This window comes from Pristiophorus japonicus, chromosome 16 (assembly GCF_044704955.1).
Source record: "Pristiophorus japonicus isolate sPriJap1 chromosome 16, sPriJap1.hap1, whole genome shotgun sequence".
NCBI lineage: Eukaryota > Metazoa > Chordata > Chondrichthyes > Pristiophoridae > Pristiophorus > Pristiophorus japonicus.
Genome location: NC_091992.1, coordinates 20,391,719 through 20,412,518, shown reverse-complemented (window position 1 = coordinate 20,412,518; position 20,800 = coordinate 20,391,719). Strand labels below are relative to the sequence as shown.

Genomic DNA, 20,800 nt, shown 5'->3' with positions numbered 1-20,800 from the left:
AAATCTGAAATAAAAACAGAAAATGCTGGAAACACTCAGGCAGCATCTGTGGAGAGAAACAGAGTTCACGTTTCAGGTCGATGACCTTTCATCAGTTAAGTACAGTGGCAATCAACCTAAAATTTTAACTTAGTGAAATCAGAATTCTGCCTCCATGAACAATGGAGACTAGAACAGTTCCCCAGAGTGCTCATTTTGGAATGTAACCAAGAGTTCGATGAGTTGCAAATTAGGTTTGGCGAGAGCCTGCGAGAAATTTACAGCATGTTTATTTTCAAAAGATCAGATAAGGAGGCAACTTCTAACTTGGTAAAAAAAAATCTAATGACCTTTTATTGACTTGATATGGACACATAGTTAAGGACTCATAAGTAAGTCTCGTGAGAGGAAGTCACTTGTTAAGTTCTGAAACTGATTAAGAAATAATAGGCAATTGTTTCTCTGATGGCCCAGCAAGTTTAGTGAACAGATGTTTCATATGGACCAGGAAGATCCAATGTTTAATCCCGTCTGTTGACAAGAGGTATAACAGCGGTTCTCTGTGTTTCTGGATTATAGAGTGAAAAATGGGATGGGGGAAGAGAATCTAGTGTTTCTGTTTCCAATTGGTATCCAACAACCCTTGCTGGAAGTGCACGTCCTGACTCTAGGTGAGGTCAGGATCGGCTCAGTTGTGCTGCATGCATTCCTACCACCCACCCATGGTAGAATAGCGTGTCATCAAAGCTCATACCATAAATTATGGCTAGCTGAACAAAGTACTGGAGAGCAATCAGCACCTGTGAGAATAAACTTCATGAATTGCTCAATGCCTTAAAGATACAAGGAAAGTGATAAATTGGCAAGCTGAAACAAATACAAAAATCAGAAAAGGCAATTTTTTTTTTAAAAAGGCATGGAGGGGGAAAAAGGCATGGTTGGTTGTTTGGAAATTTCCAACTGGCTTAGTTGGAAATAGAGCAGTTAACTTGATTGGTATGGGTCTTTTCCTCAATTAATCCAGTTTCAACAGACTCTTTTGTAGAGCTCTCTTTTAATCAGTTATACCTTAAAAACTCTTAAATTGATTATTGATTCCCTGCAAACATTTTTATAGCTTTTCTTCCATTACCTTACTGAAGCAAAACTTCTGCATTCAAGACCGAGTTAAAACTCGAGTTCATACTAGATTACAACAATGATTGCTATAAGAAACATATTTTCCATTCATTACACTCCTGCCCAGGCGAGGTAAGTACACCGTGTAGTTTTATACATTTTTGTAAGACACATACATAGAAATATGGGACGTCATTAACATTTTGTTTTGTATCTTATAAATTGTATGATGTTATGTGTTAAGACCAGATAAGAAAACTGTTGTGATTTTTTGTCAATAATGAATATATGATCTACCCATGTCTGATATTAGCAATTATCAAGAATCACTGCATTACATTATAGATAGATATAAAGTAAAATCCTTAACAGCTATGAATGTTGTAACAAGATGTACCTCAAACAGCAATATAGAAACATAGAAAATAGGTGCAGGAGTAGGCCATTCAGCCCTTCGAGCCTGCACCACCATTCAATAAGATCATGGCTGATCATTCACCTCAGTACCCCTTTCCTGCTTTCTCTCCATACTCCTTTATCCCTTTAGCCGTAAGGGCCATATCTAACTCCCTCTTGAATTTATCCAATGAGCTGGCATCACCAACTCTCTGTGGTAGAGAATTCCACAGGTTAACAACGCTGAGTGAAGAAGTTTCTCCTCATCTCAGTCCTAAATGGCTTACCCCTTATCCTTAGACTGTGTCCCCTGGTTCTGGAATTCCCCAACATCGGGAACATTCTTCCTGCATCTAACCTGTCCAGTCCCGTCAGAATTTTATGTTTCTATGAGATCCCCTCTCATCCTTCTAAACTCCAGTGAATACAGGCCCAGTCGATCCAGTCTCTCCTCATATGTCAATCCTGCCATCCCGGGAATCAGTCTGGCGAACCTTCAACAGCAAGAACGTCCTTCCTCAGATTAGGAGACCAAAACTGAACACAATATTCCAGGTGATGCCTCACCAAGGCCCTGTACAACTGCAGTAAGACTTCCCTGCTCCTGTACTCAAATCCCCTCGCTATGAAGGCCAACATACCATTTGCCTTCTTCACTGCCTGCTGTACCTGCATGCCAACTTTCAATGACTGATGTACCATGACACCCAGGTCTCGTTGCACCTCCCTTTTTCCTAATCTGCCACCATTCAGATAATATTCTGCCTTCGTGTTTTTGCCACCAAAGTGGATAACCTCACATTTATCCACATTATACTGCATCTGCTATGCATTTGCCCACTCACCTAACCTGTCCAAGTCACCCTGCAGCCTCTTAGCATCCTCCTCACAGCTCACACCGCCACCCAACTTAGTGTCATCTGCAAACTTGGAGATATTACACTCAATTCCTTCATCCAAATCATTGATGTATATTGTAAAGAGCTGGGGTCCCAGCACTGAGCCCTGTGGTGAGTCACGGTCTGCCATTCTGAAAAGGACCCGTTAATCCCGACTCTCTGCTTCCTGTCTGCCAACCTGTTCTCTATCCACGTCAGTACATTACCCCCAAATACCATGTGCGTTAATTTTGCACACCAATCTCGTGTGGGACCTTGTCAAAAGCCTTTTGAAAGTCTAAATACCCTTTCATAAATCCATGCTGACTTGAACCGATCCTGTTGCTGCTTTCCAAATGCGCTGCTATTTCATCTTTAATAATTGATTCCAACATTTTCCGCACTGCTGATGTCAGGCTAACCGGTCTATAATTACCCGTTTTCTCTCTCCCTCCTTTTTTAAAAAGTGGTGTTACATTAGCTACCCTCCAGTCCATAGGAACTGATCCAGAGTCGATAGACTGTTGGAAAATGATCACCAATGTATCCACTATTTCTAGGGCCACTTCCTTAAGTACTCTGGGATGCAGACTATCAGGCCCCGGGATTTATCCAGCCTTCAATCCCATCAATTTCCCCAACACAATTTCCCGCCTAATAAGAATTTCCTTCAGTTCCTCCTTCTCACTAGACCTTCGGTCCCCTAGTATTTCCGAAAGGTTATTTGTGTCTTCCTTCGTGAAGACAGAACCAAAGTATTTGTTCAACTGGTCTGCCATTTCTTTGTTCCATTATAAATTCACCTGAATCTGACTGCAAAGGACCTACGTTTGTCTTCACTAATCTTTTTCTCTTCACCTTTCTATAGAAGCTTTTGCAGTCAGTTTTTATGTTCCCAGCAAGCTTCCTCTCGTATTCTATTTTCCCCCTCCTAATTAAACACTTTGTCCTCCTCTGCTGGATTCTGAATTTCTCCCAGTCCTCGGGTTTGCTGCTTTTCCTGGCCAATTTATATGCCTCTTCCTTGGATTTAACACTATCCTTAATTTCCCTTGTTAGCCACGGTTGAGCCACCTTCCCAGTTTTATTTTTACTCCAGACAGGGATGCATAATTGTTGAAGTTCATCCATGTGATCTTTAAATGTTTGCCATTGCCTATCCACCGTCAATCCTTTAAGTATCATTCGCCAGTCTATTCTAGCCAATTCACGTCTCATACCATCGAAGTTACCTTTCCTCAAGTTCAGTACCCTTGTCTCTGAATTAACTATGTCACTCTCCATCTTAATAAAGAATTCTACCATATTATGGTCACTCTTTCCCAAGGGGCCTCGCACAACAAGATTGCTAATTAGTCCTTTCTCATTACACATCACCCAGTCTGGGATGGCCAGCTCCCTGGTTGGTTCCTCGACATATTGGTCTAGAAAACCATCCCTAATACACTCCTGGAAATCCTCCTCTACCGTATTGCTACCAGTTTGGTTAGCCCAATCTATATGTAGATTAAAGTATCCCATGATAACTGTTGTACCTTTATTGCACGCATCCCTAATTTCTTGTTTGATGCTGTCCCCAACCTCACTACTACTGTTTGGTGGTCTGTACACAACACCCACTAGCGTTTTCTGCCTTTTAGTATTCCGCAGCTCCACCCAAATAGATTTCACATCATCCAAGCTAATGTCCTTCCTTACTATTGCGTAAATTTCCTCTAACCAGCAACGCTACACCACCTCCTTTTCCTTTCTGTCTATCCTTCCTGAATGTTGAATCCCCCTGGATGTTGAGTTCCCAGCCTTGGTCACCCTAGAGCCATGTCTCTGTGATGTCAATTATATCATATTCGTTAATTGCTGCCTGCGCAGTTAATTCGTCCACGTTATTACGAATACTCCTCGCATTGAGACACAGAGCCTTCAGGCTTGTCTTTTAAACACATTTTGCTCCTTTAGAATTTTGCTGTAATGTGACCCTTTTTGATTTTTGCCTTGGGTTTCTCTGCCCTCCATTTTTACTTTTCTTGTAAGCCACTACCTGGAGCAAAGTACACAGGGACCCGGAGCCCCAACAACTTGCTCAGCTGTTATAGGTATCTCCTGGTTTGATGTGAATATAAACTCCATTTCAGGCAATTTTTTTACATTTTGCGCAGCGTCGAACGAACAGCGCCAGCCGTTCATTGCACTTACACTTGCCCACGGACTTCCTATGGGCTTTTGCCCTGGAATTTGAGGATACAATGGGCCCAAGTTTCGAGCCGTGCCTAGAACGGCGCAGTCCCGACCTGGACGCCCGTTTTTCGCGCCACAACGTGCCTAAAAAAAACCTCCGTATTCTCCATCTCCCTGCAGGTCCTCTGGCCCTCGGCGCAGCGCAGCAGGAGCTGTAGGGGGCGGAGCCAGGTCCCTGCGCTGAAAACAGTGCCGGGATCTCTGCACATGCGCGCTACAGTGGGCACGCAAGTGCAGTAGCTCCAGGCGCCCGAAACTGTGTGGGAGGGGCCCGAAGCACGCAGCCCCTAGCCCTGGCCGAATGGCCTCACTGGGGCTGCGTGAATAAGGCTCCTCCCACGGCCAGCTCCTGCTTCCTCCCGACCCGACTCGACTCCCACTCCCGCTCCCCACCCCCGGACCGGACCCCCACAATCTCCTTCCCGCCCCCCCACAATCTCCTTTCCCCACCCCTCCACAATCTCCTTTCCCCACCCCTCCCCTTTATCCCCTCCTCCCCATCCCTCGCTGTCAGAAACACAGACACTGACAGACAGAGAATGAGAGACACACAGACAGACAGAGAGATAGAGACACTGACAGAGACACACTGAGGGGGGCATCCGAGCATGCTGTTGGAGGGCTCCCAGTGCTGCAGTCGGTAAGTAGAAAATGTTTTATTTATTGATTTAAAAAATATATATATTTCTTATTAATTTTTTTTGATTGATTTATTGGTTGATTTATTGATGTATTTATCATTTATTATCGATGATGGCTCTTTATTTGTAAAACTGAAGTGTTTAATGTTTGTAAACTTCCCTTTAAACACCTCCCCCCACCATTCCCTACGCCTGATTTGTAACCTACGCCTGATTTTCTAAAGTGTAGACAAGGTTTTTTCGAGCGTACAAAAATCTTCACTTACTCCATTCTAAGTTAGTTTGGAGTAAGTTTTCACTCACGAACTTTGAAATCAGGCGTAAGTAGCCGGACACGCCCCCTTTTGAAAAAAAAATTCTGTTCCAAAGTGAAACTGTTCTAACTGACTAGAACTGGAGCAAACTAAATGACGAGAATTCCAATTTCTAAGATACTCCGTTCTACACAGTTGCTCCTAAAAATCAGGAGCAAATCATGTGGAAACTTGGGGCCTATAAATCCAAAACAGTGTGGCGCCCTCGATAGGGATCTGGGACCTGTGTGAACAGGACAAGTATCTGTTTATCTCCTTAACCAATCAGATTGAAGAATTCTTACTGAGACAGAGTCTGAACCAGGAAGTGCAAGTCAGATTAGTTAATTCAATGCCAAATCAAGTACACAAAGTAAAATAGAGATGGAAATATGAAATTGAGATTAGAGACTGAAAGAAAAAAGAAAAAATGATTTAAATGTTTTCTTTTTTTTAAATCTCCAATAATTAAAATCCGAACAAATATAAAAGTTATTTTAAGTGCCAGAGAGGTTGTTTGGCAGTAAGAAAGACTTATCATGTCGTTAAAAATTTACTTACCATTGAATGGACAAGCTCTAACCTTTTCTGGCATGTTTAACGGGTAACTGTCACGTAAGTGCCACAACTTCACACGGTTCAATGTGTTTCAATACCGAGTTCCTTGGCAAGGTAGTGAAGCTTCTGGAGGAGCAGGGGCAAATCAGGCAACTGCTCTTGATTTGCGGCATGTGCGGACACTGGAAGTTGCTGTCTGATTTACTCTTCAATAACTGTGAGTCCCACCATTATTTCTACCGCAATGTCTGTATCAATGTCTTCTGTGAGGGTGCTACAATGATTAACATTTTATTCTTAAACTCAGAAAATGTGGTAGACATTAGGGTATGGATTACAGAGCTGTAGCTTGCAATTTGAACAGACACCATGGCACCTGCTGCATGGTTTGCTTCCTGACCTCTCTGCAAATTATTTTTGGTCCCACTCCCGTGCCCAAAGTGCTGCCCACAGCCTAATCCCAAATACCACTGGAAAATACATTTTAAGCAGCTGCCTATAATGTGCAAGCTTTTCTAAACCCCCAGGAACTCTGATTGCATGTTTTTAAATGTGTGAACTGAAAATTTAAATGATGTACTTACTATTTTATCCCCACTCTGGAATATACATGTAGTCCTAGGATGTTTAGACTAATTTTATACTGATCATATCAGCAGTGAAAATACGTTGAATTTCAAAATTGAGTGTTTTAAATAACTCACTGGTTTTGATACACATCTACTACATAAATATATTTGCACCAAAGATATCTATGGGGTGCAATTCATTAGCTGTTCTAAATCAACATCTTAATTAAAAAAAACAATTATTTCTTATCCAATGGCTGACATTTACTGTCATCACTTGTAAAATGCTTTTACTGAAAAAAATTAGTCAAACCAATAGCAAATGTGTGCTTTTTGAAGTTTATATATCCTCCTAATGGGGCCAACGCCCTCTTCAGCTCCCCACCCCCCCAATCTCAGCCAGGACATTTGCCTGATGTAACGCAGAGGGTGTCTTGGTCATTCGCTATGGACACTGCTTGCTTGCAACCAGCGAAGAGGACTGATCCTGCAATTATAATTATACAACTCCCCTAAATAATCTGCTAGTTCATCTAAAAGCAGGTACAATATTCAAAATAATTTAATTAAACCAGTTTCTCTCACTCACCAAATATGAGTAATTCTGCCTTTTACAGCACCCGCCGTGCCATTCCTCAAAGTATTCTTTAGAAGCCTGAAAATCAAAACTATTTTATATCTAGTTTCCTTACATCACCCCAATACCAGAACACTAATGAAAAGTGTGTATTTTCAGTACACACCACAATGTTTAGGTACTTAAACTTTTGTTTTGTTCAGATACAAGTCAATGAATCTCAATACAAAAATGATTCAATTACAGGTATTATAATGTCATCACAGGATATCCAACATGCCAAGTTATTCATAGCATTTCTTGAATTTTGTAGCATTCAAACTACAATAAAAGTTGGTAGGAACATTATGCTAAAACTAAACCTTTATAATTTTGCAGTTAAAAGTTGCACATATTGAAAAAATGCAGCAGATTCTGCTTTACGCTGATAAAGTACAAACATGGTTTAACATTATCCAAAGACTTTCTATTAATTTACTTCAGAGATACCAATATAGCTGAAATCATCATGGAAAATATATATTTTTTTAAATAAAAAAGGCAAATTCCCATACAACTGCAATCAAATATTAATAACCTCAAAGGCATGTACTTATCTAGTTTCTATGGGCCCAAGTTTCCACATGATTCGTGCCTGATTTTTAGGAGCAACTGGTGGAGAACGGACTATTTTAGAAATCGCAATTCTCCACATTTTTTTTTCTGCAGTTCTAGTCAGGTAGAACAGTTCTAGTTTAGAACAGAATTTTTTCTTCAAAAGGGGGCGTGTCCGGCCACTGACGCCTAATTTGAAAGTTTCCACAGTGAAAATGTACTCCAAACTAAAGTAGAATGGAGCCAGTGAAGATTTTTGTAGAACTGAAAAAACCTGTTCTACACATTAAAAAATCAGGCGCAGGTTACAAATTAGGCGTCCAGAACGAGGTGGGGGAGGGAACTCATTAAATTCGACAATAAATCCTTATTTATACTTATACAAATAAATCCAACCTGAATAAACATTTATAAGCCAAGAAAAGATTAAATAAACCATCTTCCTACCTGTGTGAAAGTGCTTCAGCCAGGGAGAATTCTGCAGCCGTTCGTGCCGCTAAGCGGGAGGGGGGGGGGGGGGGGGAGAAAGCCGTTCGTGTCACTGAGCGGGAGGGAGGGAGGGAGGGAAAGAGAGAGAGAGGGAGAGAGAGCGGGGGGGGGCGGGGAGAGAGGGGGGGGGGGCGGGGAGAGAGGGGGAGGTCAGGTCGGATCGGATCCAGTCCGGGAGTCGGGTCCAGTGGGAGGCGGGTCGGGTCAGTCGGGGGGGGGGGGGAAGAGAAGAGCGGGTGTCTGGTCGGCGGGGGGGGGGGGGGGGTGGGTGTCGGGTCTGGTCGGCGGAGCGGGTGTCGGGTCTGGTCGGCGGGGGGCGGGTGTCGGGGGCGTGGAGCAGGAGCTGGCCGTGGGAGGAGCCTTATCCATGCAGCCCCAGTGAGGCCATTCAGCCAGGGCTAGGGGCTGCGTGCTTCGGGCCTCTCCCACACAGTTCGGCACCTGGAGCTACTGCACTTGCGTGCCCACTGTAGCGCGCATGTGCAGAGGTCCCGGCACTGTTTTCAGCGCCGGGACCTGGCTCCGCCCCCCCCACAGCTCGTGCTGGCTGCGCCGAGGGCCAGTAAGTAGGTGGAGAATACCGAGGATTTTTTTAGGCGCCGTTTTAGGCGCGAAAAACGGGCGCCCTGCTTGGAGGGGCGCCCATTTTTTTTCTTGTGGAAACTTGGGCCCAAAATAGCTCACTGAGATCTGTTTCAATACTGCTTTACTCATTTCAGAAAAAAAGTCACAGCATATCAAAAATCACAAGCATGTACTTAAGACTTTCATCTATTAGTTACTGACGATATGTTGGATTGTCACAAATCAAAGTGTATCTATTTTAACCTTTAACTGGAATATAACCTCATTTTGGGAGCAGAAATTAAATCATATTTCTACACAATATACTTTGTGGCTGTTTTACGTCATAACAAAATCCACCTCCTAAAAACAGCCAGTAATGTAACATGACAAATTCTCTATAAGTGATGAAGCAAATTCCCTATAAGTGATCAGTGAATTATGAAGCATCTCGTATTTTTAATAGGAAAACATGATTTAGTACTAAATTCAGTACTAAAACGGCTTTGGAATCTTTAGTTTCTCATTGTGATTTTTAATTCCCCTGTTGCTTTTTCATGCGAGGGTGCAAGCATTTATAAAAATCTTTTGGAAATCAACATATCGTTATCTAATTACAGTTTTCTATTAATTTACCTATACAGAACCTCAACTACAAACATTTACAGTGCAGCATACTGAAATAATATTTTTGATACATTCTCTGAATTACAGCGCAAGTAGTATGACACTTAAAACAATTTCAGATCACAGATAAAAATTAAATACAAAGCAGCTGTGCTGTGAAGTTCTTAAAAGGAGTACGATTGGTTGGTTTTAGATCTTCCCATACTAACTATTGTACCGTGTTCAACCAATAAAGATCCAGTACCAGAAATGCATTGTTGTTCTTCTCAGCCTGATTTTTCTTTAACCTCCACTCCGGGTATCAGAGCAGTAAGATAGAATAAATTCTGCTACCAGTTTCTGATTAGCAGTCTAAGAACCAGTCAAGTAATGTGGCTTAACCAAGTAATTCAAGTCACTCAAATTGGCAATGAGTCAAGGCCACAATTAAATTCAAAAAGATCTACTTATGACGTTAGAAATTGGCCATAAACAAGAATATTCTAAGCAATGTTGTGCAATGGATTGGCATCATCAAACTTGCACCATACAGCAGGCACATGTCACTAACCATAACTAACTAATACCTAGCTCAATATAGCTATCATTTAAAGTTTGAGTGTTTGAACAATTATCATTTAAAGCATCTTTATAAAAATATATATATTCAAAATTACAAAAATGCTTAAACTCAAGAACTTTAAACGCAGTAGCAAATAGTTGAACAGTTCACTTAAAAACCTTGCAGTTACAAGTTCAACTGTGGAATACTGGAATCCACTGGCCTACCAGTTGGAAAGCTCTTTGTTCTCAAACAGGTGGCTATAGAACAGTGGAGCATCTAATCGTAAAAGAGGAAAAGCTTAACAGTGGTAAATCCTGACCGATAAATAGCTCTCCTGTTGAATAGTATTAAAGACGAAGATATCCAATTAGTTTCCCAGATACCATTTCAGTATCCGAATCATACAGTACAGACGGAAGCCATTTCTTATCCCAATTTCTTTAATCATCCAGGGAGCTCTAAGCTTTGGATGAGAGACAAAACATATGCATAAAGTGAACACAATGTGCAAATGAAAACTAAATGTGCATTCGCAGTGCATTTTACCTTGTGATTCACTTTAACATCTCAGTCATCACTATATCAGTTCATTTCATTTCAAGACAAGTTTTAAGGTAGTAAATTAATAAACAGTAATTCCAATCAATGCTTTTAAGTGCAAAGCCTTTAAGTTAACATTCGGGGACGACTATACGTTCAAGGAGTTACAAGATTGCAATGCAATGAAAGGACAGTGAAAAGTAACACATTACTTGCCCATTGCTTGAACCCTAAAATTGTGCCGTGTACTTCTTTACTACCATAGTTTTCCAATTCTTAGTTGAAACCACTGGTGGTGGCAGTGAAAAAGAAAGCTGGTTAATATAGAAATTTTAGATTAGCCCATTAATACTTTGGGATCCTCCAACAAATTGTGCTGTAACAGACTGCCTGGTGGTGTGGGTGGTGGGGTAAATTGTATGTAGCTCTTTGCTGAATTTGTAATACCTGTACTGCAATTAGCAACAACAATGGGACTGGCAATACTCGGCAGCTCAACTGCCATATTTTACTAGTATAAGTCAGTGTTGTCCAATACATTAGCCACTAGCCATACATGGCTAACTGGGAATCCAGATGTGGCTAATTGCATGTTTGCTTCATTAATAAAAAATAAGTAATAGATACAGCCATTACACATGTGGTCTCAACACTCATTCGCACAGTGTATACATTTGTATTTTAACTTTTTTTATGCATGTGATGGTAAACAGATCAACTAAAATGCAAATTCTGCAATTATTTTTTTCGTTGTGTGCTTTACTTTCATAGCTACTGCTTATTGGTTATCTGTTGCAATTGCGTGTAGCACAGGTGAAAATGCTGTCCTTCAGCACCATGGAAACACCAGCAACATTGTATGGAGAGGGAAGCTGTCATCATGGTCAGCATGACCAATCAGAATACGCAGTCCAGTCCAGCAGAAGAAAGCAAGCCCAGCTTGTAACAAGCAGCTCCAGCAGGGCACGTCATGGCAAAGGGCAAAAAGCATCCAACCGGATGGAGAGCAGGGGTGAGTCTGCCGGGTCTTGTTGTGCAAAATCAACATTCTCTGCAATCACTCTGATGAAGTCAAGCTACCAATCGCAACTGCTGGACAAAAACCTAGAAGCTGCACTAAGATGTACTGTGTCCGATAAATTCATGCCTACATTCCAAACTTTGGTGTAAGATTCACACAGAATGGCGGTAGATGTTTAAGTAAATATACACGTGAAATACTTCTACCGGTATTGTATACAAGGCTGTTTCATTAAAATTAGCGCATGTGGCTAAAGTGATGTGGCTAGATGGCAAATACTACTGGACAACACTGCTGTAAGCAGATCTCATGATACATGCAGTGCATAATCTAATCATTCAACATAATGCTTCGACACAGGGCATATCAAGGTATTTTTTGGTAATACGTTACTCAGTCTTTTCATTGTTGGACAGCACACCAGCATGTACTTGCGAAACGTTAAAAAAAAATATCTACACATCTTAATAAAACAGTAAAATCTCTAAATTATGTATTATTGAGTGTTCAACAAAAAATGTAATTGTATAATTGCCTGCAGTAAGCAGGCAATTAGTTATTGATGACACTACCCAAGTTAAAGGAAAGAAATGGATTTCCAATTTGATTAAAATATTTTTAAATTGTAACTGCAAAAATCCTTAATCAAAACTTCAAAGTTACATTGTAAAAAAATGTATTCATAACCTGTCTCTGACCCAAGCAAAGATAGAAGGACACATAATGCTGCCAGAAGCAGACAAGCAAAAAAACATTTGGATTTCTTAATATCAGCCTACTTAATGTGATGATCTCTTGTAAGGTAGCATTATGGTACCATACTGTTCTTTTTCAAAATCACCAAAACATATGCCCATCTGGGTCATGGAAAGCATGCAAAAAGCAGGCTCGTCATTCAATTCATTATCTCTTCTAAAAGGAACAGCATTTCAGAACACCACCAAGCTCACTGCGGCAAAGGAGCTTGGCTGTGATTCAACGAACAAAACTGCAAGGAAATAATTTTGTGTACCTGCTTATCAAATCATCTCATGCAGAGCTGCCCTGAGGGCTTCTTTTTAAAAAAGGGGGGAGGGGACAGGGAAAACAGTAAAATAGTATGCCACGGATAGTTTTGTTTCTAAATTTTCAAGGACAAAACTAAGAAACTCTGATGCACTTTGCTATACTGGGAGGAATGCCCACAGAGAGGAATAGAACATGCATTTTTTTTGGTTTGTTACCACCTATAAATGTTGTCTCGTTTTTTGTGCTAAGTGTCTCCCCTTCTCTCTTCTGAGGGTATTGACTACTTGGAAGAGTAGAGTTCCAGCAGCACCAGGTTCCCCCTGGTACCGCATAAAAGTGATCACTGTTAACATGCAAGCCTAGACAGCAAGTGATGCCAGGCTATTCAACTGTGGTAGGTTCACAATCAAATCCTATTTTGTCCTCACCAGATGTCCAAACACGCACCTCTAGCCGATATCACTGGATAATGTTCCCGATGTTGGGGAAGTCCAGAACCAGGGGTCACAGTCTAAGGATTTAGGACCGAGATAAGGAGAAACTTCTTCACTCAGAGTTGTGAACCTGTGGAATTCTCTACCACAGAGAGTTGTTGATGCCAGTTCGTTAGATATATTCAAGAGGGTGTTAGATATGGCCCTTATGGCTACAGGGATCAAGAGGTATGGAGAGAAAGCAGGAAAGGGGTACTGAGGTGAATGATCAGCCATGATCTTATTGAATGGTGTTGCAGGCTCGAAGGGCCGAATGGCCTATTCCTGCACCTATTTTCTATGTTTCTATAACAACTACAAGCAGGAACCATTGCTGATTTTCACCTCTTTAACCATGTATGCTGAGGCCTATTATAATCGTCCCCATCTTCACCCCACCTTAGATCAACTAAGTTATCGTAGACCAGAGATCAAACTTGGCCCCTCCCATCATACATAGCTTAGCTACTCACCACCTTTAATCAGCTGAGCCATTATGAAGCGTTATGTCAGAGTAAATGCAAGGTACTATCACAAAGTATCTTTAAACATCAGGAAATACAAATATGAACAAATTATACCATTTACTGTGAAAACCTGGTTAAGGACCAAGCACAGAACTACTTTCTATAAGGAAGGCCTAATATAACACAAGGTAAATTCCAGTAATGCTATCCAAACATTTTATCTATGGTTATCGAGTGGAGATCAAACATTACAACTCCTATTATAATGGTGATGTAGTAAAAAACCTAAAAGTAAAAATTAAGTGAACAGATTAGAATAAAACTTCCTTGCACATTTAACAAAATGACTTAATGAGTTGACCTATTTATCGTTGTGCCTAAAGGAGCAAAAGAGAAAGGAATGGGTACTGCACAGGACAGATGTATAGGGAGAGCAAGGCAGAATTCTGGGAAGGTGGTAAACCCATTTCTGAAGTACTCATCCAAGTGGCTATCATTCATGTATGAACCTTGATAATGGATGTTGGCTGGCATGATATTAATCATGGCAGGGAAAGAGGGCATTGTACCACAGCTGCCCAGACAGACACACAAGACACCTCCATCAGTGATTATAGGCTAGTGATTCAGAATGGGAACCCTGACTGATTGTTATCTTCCTAACTGAGGACCAGACCTATTATAGTGTCCTTACCATCATCTACTGAGATCAGGTAACTCAGCAGACTTGGAGTCAAACTCCAGGTTAAATTTAGGAGGTTTTGGGTGCCAGCCTAGGCTCAGAGTCAGTAGGTCGTGAGTTCAACCTCTACTCCAGCAAATTGAGCAAATATTCTAAGGCTGAAACTTCAGTTGAATACTGAGGGAGTGTTGCACTGTCAGAGGTGCTGTCTTTTGGATGAAACATTAAACCATGACACTAACTGCCGTTCGGATGGATGCAAAAGATCCCACAGTACTATTTAAAAAGGAGTAGGCGGGTTCTCCCCGTGTCCTGGCCAACACTTAACAACCAACATCACTAAATGCATCTCATTGCAGTTTGTGGGACCTGGCTGCTGTATTTTCCCACATTCCAACAGTAGCTACACTTCAAAAATATTTAACTGTGAAGCGATTTGCAACATCCTGAAGTTATGAAATGTGCCATATAAATACAAGTTCTTTCTCTCCTGGTATGTATAGCTCAACTACGGACTGGATAAATTCACTGGACTATTGAGAGAGCAAATAAGACCAGCACATTTCTTATAGTGTTGATCATAGTGAGTTGAAGAATTCATTATTTTATGCAATGTAATGCGCAATACATCAGGGTTACTGATTTACAGTGGCTGAATAGGTCAAATTGCATTTTTATTCGTATTGCTAGAGTGTCAGTCATATTTTCAGGCTCGAGATAGAGAAGGGAAGAATGGAGGAATTGAATTGAACAGGCTTCCTGATCTGGGTGAAACGAATGGACTGGATACTGAATAAGACAGATGGAGGTCAGCTATCATGCTTCCCCTCTTTTCCTCCCACCCACAAAATAGTCTGCCAACTGCATGTGTGAACTATGAGCAGTTGGGTAGTGTACCAGAAGGTGACTGCAACCCTATCATAATCACAGCATTGGTTGCCATCTTCAGAAGGCGGGGTAAAGGAAGAAAAGTCAAGTTAATTAGCAATGGTTTGAATTTTAAAAACATTACTGTAAACCAAATCAAGAAGAATGGAGAAACCTAACTAAAGCTTGACAGCTAAAATGGCAGATTAAATACCCAATCTCTCAGAACTCTTAATTCCCCAATGACATTATATCATTGGCTGATGGATATCTAACCGCAGTAAAATCAGTTTAAAATCACGTTCTACATGTTTTTGCTGGTTGCAACCCAGAAACAACAGAACTCACCACTTCATTCAGTTTTTCAGTTAACAACTGTTTTTTTAAAAAAATCATTGTTACTCAGGCATGTCACATATCCAATTGAGACTCAAGAATATTATTGCATCATGATTTACTCTAAAATGACAAACTAATTTTGGTGCTACAAATAGCTCAAAATTTACTCTGCCAGAACTCACCCGAGAATGGTACAGTTGTAACCAGTATACATTTTAAATTACAGCAATCTGTTCAATTGATATACAATCAATTTCTCTTTCACTGTATTATTTAAATGGACAGCTGTCTGCAGTGAAACAAGACTACTTTTTTTTTTTAAGAACTGCAGCAATTATGTTACACAACTACAGATGAATCCTCCTACAATAGCTTTGGGCCTTCTGTATTTCCTATGCAATAGCTAACAAACATTCACATCTCAAGCTGGAAAACAAACAAAATCAGTGCAATACAAAGGCAAAATACTGTGGATGCTGGAATTCTGAAATATAAACAGAAAATGCTGGAAATACTCAGCAAGGTTAGGCAGCATCTGTGGAGAGAGAAACAGAGTTAGAGTTTCGGGTCGATGACCTTTCGTCAGAACTGGAAAATGTTACAGATGTAACAGGTTTTCAGCAAGTACAGAGGCAAGCAATATCTCTTGTGACATCATATTTAGGGCTCAGTGTTACATATCTATAAACCAGTTTTTGAGAATGCAGCATGCTGATTTTTTAGACAGAAAACAAAACTAGTGCAGTGATAAAAAAATGTTTAAGAACTTCTGGCCAATGGTGATTGCTGATTACAATGAATTGCTGGGTCAATTTCTTCATCTAATTTACCCATTTCTTTCTAGCTTTTTTAGCACCGTCTGAAAGTCAAATACATATAAAAAAAAATCATAGCTACAAATCAACTGTAATAATGCCACTGTATATAATTTCTTCACTGCTATGTTGTATGCAGCATCTCTGGAACTTGAGGCTGCTGTGGCAGTAGGAAACTATGCTGTAAAGGGAATAGCAGAAATATGGCTAAATCCAGAGGATAGAAATGAAAACAACATTTCAGAGGTATAGAGAGTGTTTAGAAAGGGAAGAGTAGACAAAAAAGGAGATGGTGTAATGCTATGTCAGAGACACCTGGGAGGTAAAAAAAAAGCGAATCCTGCGGAAGACATCTTCAATGCTAAAAAAAAATGAAGATATACTGGGGGTACGCTATACAGCACCTGGTAAATATAAAGGAGGAAAATAGTTTGCTCTATGAAGGGATAAGAAGGGTATGTGAAAACAGGGAAGTTATTTTATTAAGACTTCAAGCAAACTGAATATAAACTGAGAAAACCCAAGTGGTTTAGAGTCAAACATTGGTAGATATGGTGCAGTAAGGTTCTTGACCCAGTTCATCAAGGAAGCCACAAGAGGAAATGCTCATCTTGACCTGGTATTTGCTAATGACCCAGAAAATGTACAAGATATGGAAGTCATAGCACCCCTGGAGGACAGTAACTACAGAGTGAAAATGAGTCAGAAATACCTGAAACCAGGTACAAAATAAGGTATATATGCAAATAAGGGATCTAACACCTGTTTGAGACTCCCACCAATACCTTCGGTGAAACCAGAGCTATATGTGGCTTAACAGGTGGTCCTTTAAGGGACCATTGCAGTCCTCAACCAATAAGGTAACATCCTAAAATATACTCTCCACACCCACCCCGGCTCCAAAGAAGGGCCACTCCACTGCCGGCCACTGCTACCCCATCCCACCGATCGCCATCATAGTCTACCGATACCTCCTGATCCTTTCTGGTAGCCTCCCATTTCTCACCTACTTGAACGCCGATTTTCAATTATGCCTCGCTTGTTAGCTGCTGATTGGTTCTTGGAAGCTCGCAGACTCTATGCAAATGAGGGCCGAGGCCCAATATTGGGGAGGCCTCAGGCCTCAACATTCAGGCACAGGGACCGATCCCTGCAACCCACGCTTCCTAAAATGCACCCAAATTTCAAGCCCCCTCGGGTATACTTTTCTGTAGGGGTTCTCTGGCTTATCTGCCATAATTTAGTCCTAAGAGACCCAGAAAACTTGGAACATTGGCATAAACAGTAAACAAGCAGGAAAACCTCTGTGGCAATTCACCCTCATGTATGTTGAGCATGCAAGATAAATACATTGTCAAACCAACTAGCCTAGACTAAGCAAGCATGACCAGAAACAAATTAATATTAAAAAAGTGAGATAAAGTGGAAAAATTGCTTGTACCAATCCTGCAGGGAGATAAAGGGGCTCATTGGAATGAATACAAGAAAATGCATTTAAATGGAGATCAGAGGTAGAGAGACCAGGAAGGAGGCATAGCAGCTGGAGCTAATGGTAAATAGTAAAAATTGTCAGTACCACAATACGAGCAGCCACAGAAGAGGTGAAAACCATAAAAGACACAAATGGGCATGAAACTAAGGATGAGCATAAAATAGTAAATATTCTGAATAAATACTTTCTCCAAATATTCACAAGAGAACACATGAGCAACATATCCTCGCCAAACAAAATTACCCAAGTAAAATCAATAACTTCGTTATAAATAAAATGGAAGTCCTAGATAGACTAAGTAGGCTCAAAACAAATAAATCCCTAGAGATAGATGATATTTATCCCAGAGTGCCAAGAAAGACTAGGGATATGATCTGTGAGCTACTGATAATCATTATAAGGGAGTCAATACTCACTGGGGGGGAGGTACCATTGGTACCCAAATTCAAAAAGAACAAAACAGACACAGGTAACACATTTGGCAGATGGAGTATAATGTTGGAAAGTGTGAGGTCATGATGCACTTTGACAGAAAAAAATCAAAGAGCAAGTTATTATTTAAATGGAGAAAGATTGCAAAGTGCCATAGTACAGCAGGATCTGGGGGTACTTGTGCATGAAACACAAAAGGATAGTATGCAGGTACAGGATCAGGAAGGCCAATGGCATCTTGGCCTTTATTGTAAAGGGGATGGAGTATAGAAACATAGAAAATAGGTGTAGGAGTAGGCCATTCGGCCCTTCGAGCCTGCACCGCCATTCAATGAGTTCATGGCTGAACATGCAACTTCAGTACCCCATTCCTGCTTTCTCGCCATACCCCTTGATCCCCCTAGTAGTAAGGACTTCATCTAACTCCTTTTTGAATATATTTAGTGAATTGGCCTCAACAACTTTCTGTGGTAGAGAATTCCACAGGTTCACCACTCTCTGGATGAAGAAGTTTCTCCTCATCTCGGTCCTAAATGGCTTAACCCTTATCCTTAGACTGTGATCCCTGGTTCTGGACTTCCCCAACATTGGGAACATTCTTCCTGATTCTAACCTGTCTAAACCCGTCAGAATTTTAAACGTTTCTATGAGATCCCCTCTCATTCTTCTGAACTCCAGTGAATACAATCCCAGTTGATCCAGTCTTTCTTGATATGTCAGTCCCGCCATCCCGGGAATCAGTCTGGTGAACCTTCGCTGCACTCCCTCAATAGCAAGAATGTTCTTCCTCAAGTTAGGAGACCAAAACTGTACGCAATACTCCAGGTGTGGCCTCACCAAGGCCCTGTACAACTGTAGTAACACCTCCCTGCCCCTGTACTCAAATCCCCTCGCTATGAAGGCCAATATGCCATTTGCTTTCTTAACTGTCTGCTGTACCTGCATGCCAACCTTCAATGACTGATGTACCATGACACCCAGGTCTCGTTGCACCTCCCCTTTTCCTAATCTGATAATAGTCTGTCTCTCTGTTTTTACCACCAAAGTGGATAATCTCACATTTATCCACATTATACTTCATCTGCCATGCATTTGCCCACTCACCTAACCTATCCAAGTCACTCTGCAGCCTCATTGCATCCTCCTCGCAGCTCACACTGCCACCCAACTTAGTGTCATCCGCAAATTTGGAGATACTACATTTAATCCCCTTGTCTAAATCATTAATGTACAATGTAAACAGCTGGAGCCCCAGCACAGAACCTTGCGGTACCCCACGAGTCACTGCCTGTCATTCTGCAGTGCATCCTGTGGATAGTACACACTGCAGCCACGGTATGCTAGTGGTGCAGCGAGTGGATGTTAAGGCTAGTGGATGAGGCTCTGATCAAGCGGACTGCTTTGTCCTGGATGGCATCGACCTTCTTGAGTGTTGTTGCAGCTGCACCCAACCAGGCAAGTGGAGAGTATTCCATCACACTCCTGACTTATGCCTTGTAGGTGGTGGTGAGGCTTTGGGGAGTCAAGAGGTGAGCTATAAAAGGAATGAAGTCTTGGTTCAGCTATATAAGGTATTGGTGAAGCCACACCTGGAATACTGCATGCAGTTTTGGTTTCCATATTTATGAAAGAATATACTTGCTTTGGAGGCAGTTCAGAGAAGGTTCACCAAGTTGATTTTGGGGGTGAGGGGGTTGACTTATGAGGAAAGGTTGAGTAGGTTGGGCCTCTACTCATTGGAATTCAGAAGAATGAGAGGTGATCTTATCGAAACGTATAAGATCGAGGGGGCTTGACAAGGTGGATGCAGAGAGGATGTTTCCACTGATCGGGGAAATAATCTTAGAATAACCGAGATGAAGAGAAATTTCTTCTCTCAGAGGGTTGTAAATCTGTGGAATTCGCTGCCTCAGAGAGCTGTGGAAGCTGGGACATTGAATAAATTTAAGACAGAAATAGAGAGTTTCTTAAACGATAAGGGGATAAGGGGTTATAGGGAGCGGGCGGGGAAGTGGAGCTGAGTCCATGATCAGATCAGCCATGATCTTATTGAATGGCGGAGCAGGCTCGAGGGGCCGTATGGCCTCCTTCTGTTCCTATTTCTTATGTTCTTATTAGCCTTATTCCATTCGATGTAAAATAATGGAATGAATTATCAGGATTAAACGGGGATCATCTGTACAACAATAAGCTAGTTAACAGCAGTCTTCATGAATTCAGAAGGAGAACCTGCCTGACCAACTTTTATGACTTCGTTGAGGAACTGACAACCCAAGCGGATTGTGGTAAGCCCTGGGGTATTGTGCACCTCGACGTCCAAAAGGCCTTTGATAAGGTCCCACGCAGAAGACTATAAATTATACTCAAAACTGTGGAACTCAGAGTAAACTCCAGGAATGCATAAGAAACTAGCTGAATGGTAGGAAACAAAAGGAATATGTTGGAGTAGCGGGGGAGGGGGAGAAATAAAAGAGTACAGAGTTGAGTGCCGGGATCACTATTGTTCCTAATTTACATAAATGACCTGGATTCAGAAACTTAATACAAAGTGGTCATATTTGCAGATGATACCAAACCCTGAGGGCCAGTGGAAAAAGAGGA

General features: G+C 41.3%; 1 protein-coding gene across 5 annotated transcripts in view; it reads right to left on the bottom strand.

Moving 5' to 3' along the window:
* Positions 1-20,800, bottom strand: part of taok1a (TAO kinase 1a) — a 179,049-nt gene that overhangs the window by 137,091 nt on the left and 21,158 nt on the right. Inside the window, exon 1 of one of the 5 annotated variants that reach the window (XM_070857090.1) lies at positions 9,764-9,784. The exons of the other annotated variants lie outside the window; for them this stretch is intronic. The gene's annotated coding sequence lies outside the window, so the exon portion shown is untranslated. Of the gene's footprint in view, positions 1-9,763; positions 9,785-20,800 lie in introns of those variants that run through there. 5 annotated transcript variants of the gene reach the window in all.